This window comes from Dipodomys spectabilis, unplaced genomic scaffold, assembly GCF_019054845.1.
Source record: "Dipodomys spectabilis isolate Male_0828 unplaced genomic scaffold, ASM1905484v1 ptg000619l, whole genome shotgun sequence".
Taxonomy (NCBI): domain Eukaryota; kingdom Metazoa; phylum Chordata; class Mammalia; order Rodentia; family Heteromyidae; genus Dipodomys; species Dipodomys spectabilis.
In genome coordinates this window covers 263887-275135 of record NW_024871296.1, presented here as the reverse complement: position 1 = coordinate 275135, position 11249 = coordinate 263887, and positions in this window count along the sequence as shown.

The following is an 11249-nucleotide window of genomic DNA, read 5'->3' as shown; positions in this document are numbered from 1 at the left end:
ATGGGGCAGCAGCGATGGCGGCAGCACTGCGGACACATGGGCCCAGAGCAGAAGACTCGGGGCAGGGACCAGGTCGGGGATTTAGGCAGGCTGGCAGCACACCATTGCCTGAGGTTTGAAACCTGGCACCGTGTAAAGGGCCGGGTTAGGGTGGGACCATCAATTTTCTACTATACTTCAAAGTCACCTCGAGTCTCTTCCTCACCACTCAGCCACCTCTACCTTCCTCAACTGCTGGTAGTGGTGTAAACTAACAGGGAATCCCAGTGCTACCAGGCAGCATGGAATGTGGGTGTGACCACCATTCTTGTATCCCATTGGTCAGAAAAAAGCATGAAAGAGTGGGGGTGTGGCCAGAATCCTGTGAACCAAGCAGAATGGGGGAGTCAAGATGACAGCTGTTCTCAAAGCTCTTTTCCCAGGGTATTCGGTCCTATTCAGTTGGAGACAAGAGGGTGACCTGCTTTAGCTGGATGTCTACACAGATTGTTGTGCGTTTCTGTTTGTTGCCAGTCCAAGACCTTGGACTCAGGATCTGGGCACAATCCATAAGCTGCTTTTGTTCAAGGCTGGTCTTCTACACTAGAGCTACAAGGCTTCTGGCTTTGTTGGCAATGAAGTTGGACAGGGGTCTCAAAGATTTTCCTGCTTAGGGTGACTTTGACCATGATACTCCTACCACAGCCTTGTAAGTAACAAGGAGGAGTGCTGAGAGCCACTGGTGCCTGCCTAATCACTGCTCTTGTTGATGTTCTTGGACAGACTTGTTAGTTCCCTATCCTCGGGTTGAAGTGGTGGGAGCTGGAGCCCACAATTTGAATCCTGGTCCTGCCACGTCCAAATGGTAGGAGATCCTAAGAAACTTGTTCCTATCCATATGACTAACAATGGAATGTGATGTAAGTCATGATTGAATGAACAGTTCTTGAAAGATTCTAGGATAAAATTATACACAATTATATTACACGACACTGATCAATTTTAGTTAATATTTTATTAAACATTTAAACAATCACATTCATTAAATGGAGGCATAATGAAGTACCTAAGAATTGGGCCTCACATACTATAAATATGACATTTTTTCTACCAGGACTGGGATTGGAACTAATAGTCTGGGTAACTCTATTGCACTGTGTGAGAAGTGGAAGCTTGCCTCCTTGAAATCAAAAAATTCATGTATGTTCCTTAGGCCTGAAATCGATCCTCAGCACTAGAAAACACCCTATTCATTTACAATTTACATATATGTTTTATATTTATATACATATGTTGACTCCATAGTGTGTTCAGTGTAGTTATTTTATTTTTGTTGTATTCATGTATGGACCATTTATTTTATTGACTATTATAGCACATAGAACATAGATTACATAGGCTATAGGTCTACATATGTATTCTACTTCATACCTGACACCCAGAAGATTCACAGTAAAGGAAAACATGTGTCACCATCAGCTTCTTACTCCACGATTCATTGTTTGGCAGCACTGGCAGCTGAACTCATGGCCTACAAGGCCAAATTCATGAATGGTTGAGTGTAAACATGCCATCCTCGGGCAAATTGAGCTGACAGGTTGTTCCCAGGACCTGAGAATGAGCCCCATGAGTGAACGAAATAAGAACAGATTGACATGCAGATGACAATATGCCAATAAATATATATCTTTATAGAGTGCCACAGATGTCTATACATTATTCAGTTATATAGACTACATTCCTACCAGTTCCTGGGTATTTCTTATGCGTCCATGTAATTAATGTTATTGTTTTCATCCTGAAAATATTAATGAATGCACTCAGTGTCCTGAAATTATTGTGTTCCCGTAAGTAATAATATTCTTTTAATGATTCATAAATATTAAATAAAATCAACCAGCCTTCTGAAATGCTGCTGTTTAATTTTATAGGATCATCATTCACAAACAACTCATTCAACTGTGACATTGACAAAATTCCAGTGTTATTCCTTTGGATGGGAACCAGTTTATTAGTACCCCCTGCCATTGGTTGGTGTCAGGACGGGGATTCGAAATGAGGGCCTATGTTTCCATGTGGGCCTATGGCTTCCCTGATAGTCTGCCAGCCATCAGCAATGCAAGGTGAAGTACCCGTTGCAACAGTGTCTTTCAGACCCAGAAGGGTCACTGTGCAAAGGAATAAAACATAAAAGGCCACATTTTTTTCTGTGCATTGTTTTCCCTGCAACACTTGGGGTCTAGGATCACAGAAGCACCTGTGTGTCAAGTGGCTGCACCCCATCCTAGCGTGATCGAAGCTGAGGCAGACTTGCCAAGACCTGAGTTCAAGCCCCACGCTGAGAAAAAAATTAGCGCCCTGGCTTGCAATTCACAGTTTATTCATACAGGCTTTGGATTTGAACTCAGTATCTGGGTAAATCTGCAGCAATGTGGATAAAACGGAAGATCACCTTAGATGAAGATAAAAAATCAGGCCTGTTCACTAGTCCTGAATTCAAGACGTAGCCCTGGAATACATATTATTTATATATATTGTAAACATAGGATTTATACTTACCTATAGATGTTCAGTCCATACATGTTTGGTGTGGTTGTTCCTTGTATCTTTTGTTTTATTCATTTATTTACCATTGATTTTACTATGATGAAACCCATTCTGTTTATTACATTGATGACAACCTATCACAGAACATCTAGATTTGTAGAAATGTTCTCCATCATGCCTGACCCCCAGGATTCTCGAGAAAAGGAAAAAAAGTTTCAAACTCTCCTTCTTACTCCATGATCCACTTGTTGGTAGTGCTGGGATCTGACCTCAGGGCAGAGCAAAACCAGTTGGCCAATCAGTCAAGGTGATCATATGAGCCTGTGAGCAACTAAGGAGTGTGGCCATTCCCAGAATCCGACATTGATGCCCAGGGTGGTCCACTATAGTCATAAATTCATAATTTAAACATAGGATCTATATTGACATACATGTGTGGACAGCATCTTGTGTTCAGTGCAATTATTCTCCTTATTTTGCCTCTAATTCATGGAGGTAGTGTGTATTTTAATAAGTATAGTGACAGGTATAACTGTGCTGACATGGATGACAACCTGCTCCCATGTTGACAGGGTTGTCTATGCATTCTCCATCGTTTTTGAGACCCAGGACTTTCACAGGAGAGGATAAAAGGCACAACAACTGGCTTCTGACATCAGGATGAATATTTGGTCAGTGCTGGGATTTGAGCTCAGGTCTGAGTAACTCTGTTGCACTGTGGGGGAAGGGGAAGCTTACCATCTTTGAAGACTAGAATGTCAGGACTGGTGTAGGGCCTGATTTGAAGCCCCAGCACTGGACAAAATAACAAGCCAACCTTTTTTAAACATAGGATTTCTCTTTACCTACAGATGTGGTATGCATCTTGCATTCAGTGTAGTTATTCGTTCTATTTTTGTTTTATCCATGGATGTATTGTGTATTTTATTGCATATGGTGACAGAAATAACTGTGCTGACATGGATGACAACCTATTCCCATGGCTAAGAGTTGCATATATAGCATTCTCCATCCTCAATGAGACCCAGGACATTCACAGGACAGGAAAACATGTGCCAACATAGGCTTCTTACATCAGAATGAATCTTCTGGTAGTGCAGGAATTTAAACTCAAAGCCTAGCATGCCCAATTGGTGAATGGGTCATGGTGAGCAAACCAGGCTGTGAGCCACTAAGGAACTAGGCCATTCCTGGGACCTGAGATGGAGTCCTGGTGGGGGCCAATATAGTCATAAATTCATAATTTAACAGTGGATATATATTTCCAAATATGGATGGGAGGCATCTTGCGTTTGATGTAGTCATTTTCTTTGTTTTCTCTATTATTCATTGATGTATTGTGTATTTCCTTGAGTATAGGATGACAGATATAACTGTGGTGAACTGGATGACAACCTATTCCCATGAGTATAGAGTTGTGTATACATTCTCCTTCCTAGCTGAGACCCAGAACTTGCACAGTACAGGAAAACAGGTGCAACGACTGGCTTCTCACATCAGGGTGAATATTTGGCAGTGCTGGGAATCGAACTTTGGGCCTAGGAGGCCCAACTGCCCAATGGGTCCACGTGATCACACCAGCCTGTGAGCCACTAAGGAGCTGGGATCGAACCCCAGGGAGGCCAAAGTAGTCTTCAATGATCATTGAAACAGGAGATGTATATCAGGAGATTATTCACATCCGTGTGTGGACTGCATCGTACATTGAGTGTAGTTATTCTCTTTATTTTGTATGCTATTCATGGGTGTATATGTATTTTCTTGAGTACATGATGACAGGTATAAGTGGGCTGACATGGATAACAACTTATTCCCATGGCCACAAGGTGGTTCAAGCATTCTCCATCCTAGCTGAGATCTAGGACTTGAACAGGAAAGAAAACAGGTGCAACGATTTACTTCTGACATCAAGATGAATCTTTTGGCACGGCGGGGAATCTGAACTCGAGACCTAGCAGGACCAAGTGGTGAATGAGTCCACATGAGCACACCAGCCTTTGGGACCTGCAATTGAGCACCCCCCAAGAGGGGGGAGCGGGGAGCACAACAGTCATCCATTCATAAGCTGAAAGTAGTATGCAAATAAGTACACATTTGTATGGAGTAGGAGAGATGGTAACCTGTGCTGGAATCCAATCTGTGTGACTACCGATTCTTGGATCTTTCCTGATGCTTCAATTTCATGACTGTGCTGATTATTGTCATGCTTCATCAACTCTTCTTTACAAATAATCAATACCCCATGAGTCTTGCCTATCATTTTCTGCTTGTATCCTGCAAGAACTACTAATTCAAGGATGAGATCGATCACATTCCATGACTCATCCCAGGTCCAGGAACAAGTATCTCAGGATCTCCCGCCATTCCCTCTGCATAGGGGGGCTGAATTCAAGCCTCAGGCCTGGAAAAGATATTCCTTATATACTTTATTTTTGGTCCACTCGTGGGCCTGAACTCTGGGCCAGGGTACTGTCCCTCAGCTCTTCTCCTCAAGGCTAGTGCTCTACATCTTGAGCCACAGTGAAACTGCTGGCTTTTTTTTCTGCTTATGTGGTGCTGAGGAATTGGGCCCAGGTCCTCATGCATGCACGGCAAAAGCGCTACCACTGTGCCACCTTCCCAGCCCTCCATATATATATTTTAAAGATAAGATTTATACTTCCATACAGATGTTCAGTCCTTATTGTGTTTGGTGTGGTTATTCATTTTATTTCTTGTGTCATTCATTTATTTAGAATTTATTTTATTGATTCTGATGACACCTATACCATTTATTACATTGTTTACATCCTATTACATCACATCTAGATGTTAGATGTGTTCTCCATCATGCCTGGCAGAGCCAGGATCTGAACTTAGTGCCTAGCAGGCCCAATTCATGATTGGGTGAGTTTGAGCATGGCAGCCTCTAGCCAATGAAGATGTCAGGTAGTTCCCAGGCTCTGAGAACGACCCCCAGGTTTGGCCAAATCAGCGATACATAGATAGGCAGATGGAGGTATACAAATATATATATATATACATATATATATATATACATATATATATATATACATATATATATATACATATATATATATACATATATATATATACATATATATATATACATATATATATATACATATATATATATATATATATATATATATATATATATATTGCTAAAGGGTTCCATAGCTGACTGTCTATGATAGAATAACACCTACTATGTTCCTACCAACTCTTAGGTACTTATTATACTACAATTTAAGGAATATAATTCTTTTCATGCTTAATAAACTCTTAATTAAGCTCAACCAGCCTTCTAGGATTATTGCATCTAATTTTAGTGTCGACCGATGTATAAAGTACTCTTTCAATCAGTATTCCTATGCATAGGAATGAGTCTTTTTTGATCTCTTGTGATTGATGTCAGGACTGCGATTTGATCCCTGGGCCTATGTTGACAGGTTGGCCTATGGCTTCATTGATAGCCCACCAGCCACCAGCAATGGCAGGTCAGGTCCACTTTGCAGCTATGTCATTCAGACCCAGGATGGTCACTGTGCAAAGAAAGTAATCGTAAACCCCAGCTCTCTGCAGCTCACCACTTTTTGTGCTTTCCAAATTTTTTCTTCCTGAAAGCACTCTGAGCCCAGGATCCCAGGATCGGCTATGAGTCCAGAGAATGCACCCAGCAAAGGGAGATCCAAGCTGAAGTAGAATTTCCATGACCTGTATTCAAGCCCCATACTTGGCCCCAAAAAACCTATATATATATACACACATACATACATATATATATATCCACATACATACATACATATATATATATATCCACATACATACATATATAATTTAACTAAATTAAGAAAAATAAAGCTCCCTGGTTTGGAATTTCTGCCAGTTTTCTTTTCTAGCCTGGGGTTTGAACTCAGGGTCTTGGTAAATCTGTAGCAATGTGAGCAAAGAGTTGCCATTACTTGAGTTCAAACCCCGTGCCAACCAAAAATGAAAAACTAAGTCACTGACCTCGTCAGGAGGAGGAAGTTGTGAAGATGGGAGGGAAGGGAAGGTAGGGGGAAAACACAGGAGGAGTAAACAATGCTAAATAGGAAATGTACTCATTAACTTGCTCCTGAACTGTAACCCCTCTGTGAACATTTTTACAATAACAAAACATAGAAAAAAAGAGAAACAACGTAGTTCTCAGAGAAGCACTTTGCAGGTAAGGGAAGGATGTTTGAATAGCTGTACAAAACTCTACACTGCTTTTTTTAATGTTCAATATGGAACTGAATAAACATAACTGTTTCCATTAAAAAAATTAAGTCACTGTCGTGGAACTGGGGCCAGTATTTCTGCCATTGCTAGTTTCTGAGCTCACCATCCAGGTAACTCTTTTGCACCATGGGTGAACACGAAGCTCATTGTCCTTAAGGTAAAGAAATTCAGGATAGAGTTCCCTGGGCCTGAATGAAGGCCCTGCAATGGAAAAAATATTTCTATACATGTGTAATACATGATATATATTTATATATGTATATTAATTTCATATTATGAATTTTATTATTGATTTTGTATTTTATTTTCCTTTGATTCATTTATTGATTATTGTAGTTAGTATTATTATACACATAATATTATATTTTGCACATCTATTATAAAATTATACACAATAATCTAGGACATTGACTCATTTTAATTAACCTTTTATTAAGTGTTGAAACATGATACATAATTAAATGGAAGCATTTGTCACAGTCTTCACATGTTTAGAGACTCTGTCAAGTATGAGCTTTGAGTTCAAGCACCAAGAATGGCAAAAAAAAAATTGAGCCTGAGGAGACATATTCTTCTGTGACTCAGAGGAAGGCTGAGGTTTTAGGTAAGAGGTAGTGTGGAGGGCAGGTGCTGGTGGCTCACCCCTGTTACCTACTCAGGAGGAAGTGATCTAAGGATCCCAATTGCAAGCAGGAAAGTCAATTTAAGACACTTTTCTCCAATTAAACACCCAAAAAGCCAGAAGCAGAACTGTGGTTCAAGTAGTACAGTGCTAGCCTGGAGCACAAAACCTCAGGGATAGGATAGCATCCAGGCCCTGAATTCAAACCCCAGGATTGACACACACACACACACACACACACACACACACACATCAATATAGAGCATTTGCCAGTCAGCTTGCACAAGTTCCATATCTAGTAACTCAATATTAAAAAAAAGATGGAAAAGGGAAGGAAAGACTTGTTCCAGGAAGTGATATACCCAGTGACAAAATTCCACAATAGTTCTAATATGTGGGTACAAGGCAGAGAGCCTCAGGCAGAAGGTATAGCATGGGCAAAGGTCCTGAGGTGTGCGGTAGAGCAAGTGGTGAGCGTGGTATGAAGGTTCTATGGCTTCAGAAAAGTCTGGCAGGAAATTCAAGGCTGGGTCAAAGTTAACTTGAGTCAAAGAGCAGAGGATGAGGTCCCAGAATGGCGCCCAGGGGGAAGATTAGCTTGGATTTTCGCCAGGGACCCAAAGCCATTTCCTGTGGCTGGAAACCTGTTTTCACAGCTCCTGACCCTCCGGCCTCCTTTGCATGGAGGAGTCAGGGCAAATGCAGGGAAAAACTCTTGCTTTAGAAAAGCTTTTAGCCCAATGCCACCAGTGGCTCAACTCCTGTAAATCCTAGCTACTCAGGAGACTGAGATAGAGATCGAGGGTCAAGCCAGCTCAGTAGAGGAAAGTTAATGACACTCTTCTTGCCGATTAACTACCAAAATCCAGAAATGGAGCTGCGGCCCAAGTGTTAAAGTGGTAAACTTGAAGGAAATAGTTTAGAGACCAGAGCTCAGACCGTGAGTTCAAGCCCCAATACTAGCACAGGAAAATTAAAGGAAAGATTTCAGGAGCTCCTAGTCCACTGTGGTGTAAGGCCAGATCATCCAGGCACAGGTGGCTCACGCCTGTCCTTCTAGCTCCTTAGGAGGCAGAGATGTGAGGATCACATTTCAAAGCCAGCCCAGGCAGGAAAGTCTAGGAGACTCTGATCTCCAAGGACCCTACAGAAAACCTGAAGTTGCTCTGTGGCTCAAGTAGTATGGTGAAGAGCTGGGGGATGGGAGACAGCGCCCAGGCCCAGAGTTTTAGCCCCATGGCAAACACCTTGCCTGCTTGGACCTTACTCTGTGGCTCTAGGCACAGTACTTTCCAGTGGGCCACTGAGGGTCTCCTAATGTCTAGGTGTCCTACAAGTCTTGATAGCAGCCTGTTTGGAGGCCATTGCCTACAGAGCAGGCCACAGTACCAGAGAAGTATCGAGCCTTGGGGCATGAAGATCATCAGAATGGCATCTGTCATGGGTGCAATGTGGATAGGAGTAGTAAATCACTGTGTCAGACCACGGTTTGGAGCCAGGGGGGCAGGAGCATAAGATGTTACAACAGATAATGCCCAGTTACACGAGTATCACAAGAGAGCAAATTTGTCAGTCAGACCTTGGGCAGGTGTTGAGTTGGGCTCATGAAAGTTTTGTAGGCTCAGGAATCCACAGCCAACTGGCTGCTGCTTGTATCAGTAGCTATCCCAGGAGTCTGAGGGCTCGGTGCCCTGCTTTCCTCTCCAGTGCTTGGGGAAAGGGGGTAGATGAAGGTCTGCAATCATGAGTCGACTAACAAGGAGCAACCTTAGTGTATCTCCCTTGATCCAGTAGCCCCATGTTGAGATCGAGGTGCAGATACCATGGAACTTACTGCCATGGCCCAAACTCCTCAGCCCAAGAAGGACTTAGGGAGAAACCACTTGATCTGGCTTGAGAGTTTACTGTGACTATGACTCAGGACTGCCCCCAGTTCTAGCTCAGCTCATCCAGGTGAAAACTAATGCCTCAAAACATTGAGGTACTGGCCATACCAATCTCTCATCCCCCAGTTCCGTGGCCGTGGAATCTAAAGTATATGCCTTTCTGTTCTGGGCATCCGGAATCTAGAAGGACATGGGAGGCCCAGCTGGTGCCAGAAGATAGATTTGCCTACGATAAGGTACATTGACATTTCCTAGACATCGAACAGTACATCCCAGCCACCTTGGCCTCACCTCTTATGTAGCCACAGATCATCCTTGTTTGGGGAGCCCTCAGTCAGCTATCAAGGTCGAGGTGGCCAGAGCCACTGGCAACCACTTTTCCCCCACTCCACTGGCACCCTGCTGGGAGTGAGACATGCAGCCAGGGGCCCAGCTTAGAAAAGGACAGGACACAGCATGACTGACCCTGCTTCCCCAGAGGCAGGAGAGAACATAAGCCACCTGGCACTGCTGACCCAGAATCCCCTGGATGAGGACAAAGATATGGACAGCCAGACTTGGGTCCCAAGGAAAAGCTGGAATTTGCAGGTCTCTAGCAATTTAGGACTCATTGTAGACCATGATATGGGGCTAAAGACAAGGTTGCTATTGAGGAAGGGCACCATCCAAGGTCAGGAAGAGGCAGACAAGCATCCAGGAAGTGGGCAGAGAAAGATGAGGGAAACACACACACACACACACACACACACACACACACACACACACACAAACATGGTTAGCCCAAGTCTTCAGCAGTCCCTGAGCAACTGAACATCCCAACCTCTGAGAAGATGGCACTACCATCCTCAGACCAAATGTGTATAAAACTCAGAGCCTCTCACACATCTGGAATGGCTCATAAAACAACATGGCATTTCCTACTGTACACACCGCTATGAAGAAAACTCAGCCACATTATTTTTGGTCGTCTGTCATGGGGTTTGAACTTTGGGCCTGCATGCCATCCCTCAGCTCTACACCTGAAGTTGTCCACTCTACCACTGGAGCCATAGGACCACTTCCAGTTTTCTGGTGCTTCACTTGAGTTAAAGTCTCACAGACTTTCCTCCCAAGCTGGCTTTGAACCGTGATCCTCAGATCTGAGCCTCCTGAGTAGCTAGGATGACAGTCGTGAGACACTGGCAGTGCCTGGTTTCAGCCACCTTCTTACAACCAGGGGAAACCCAACTTTTCTGGCCATAAAGCACATGTAACCCCACTTTCAGACTTTGACACCAGCATCAAAAACATTCGTCCTTGGGTTGGAGAGAATATAATTGGCACTACTCTCCCACACCTGCTCCCATTCGCCCACTCCCTGCCTAATACAGGCCACAACCTCTGCAGTTCTTGGTAAAACAATGCCCTCCCTGCTGTAAATTCACACTCGGGCAAACTTGGGGAGTTCTTAGAAATAGCTGTACACTGAGGCCAGAACCTGGTGTCCCAACCACAGCAACCCCAGAGATGGTGAACATCTCTGGCAAGCAAGGGGTGTCTTTCTTAATAGTTTTTTTGGATGAGGGGCTTGAACTCAGGGCTTGGGTACTGTCCCTGATGAGGAATTTTGCTCAAAGCCAGTGCTCTTCCCCTTGAGCCATGGAACCACTTCTGGTTGGAGATTGGAAATGAGACTCTCATTGGACTTTCCTCTCTGTGCTGGCATACAAGTCCCTCTGGATCTCAGCCTCCTGAGTAGCTAGAATGACAGGCGTGAGCCATCAGCGCATGGCCTATGGTGTCTCATTCTTTACAATTTCCAACTAGTCCGCTTCTAGATACTACCACCTAGACACTCCTCTACCTCCCTCAGAGACAGCAAAGGGAGGCTCAGAATCTGGGGAGGGCCATGGGCATTAAAGGGCCCTCTTCACATCACTACCCCTTTCTAAGCTCCCATCCACTTCCTC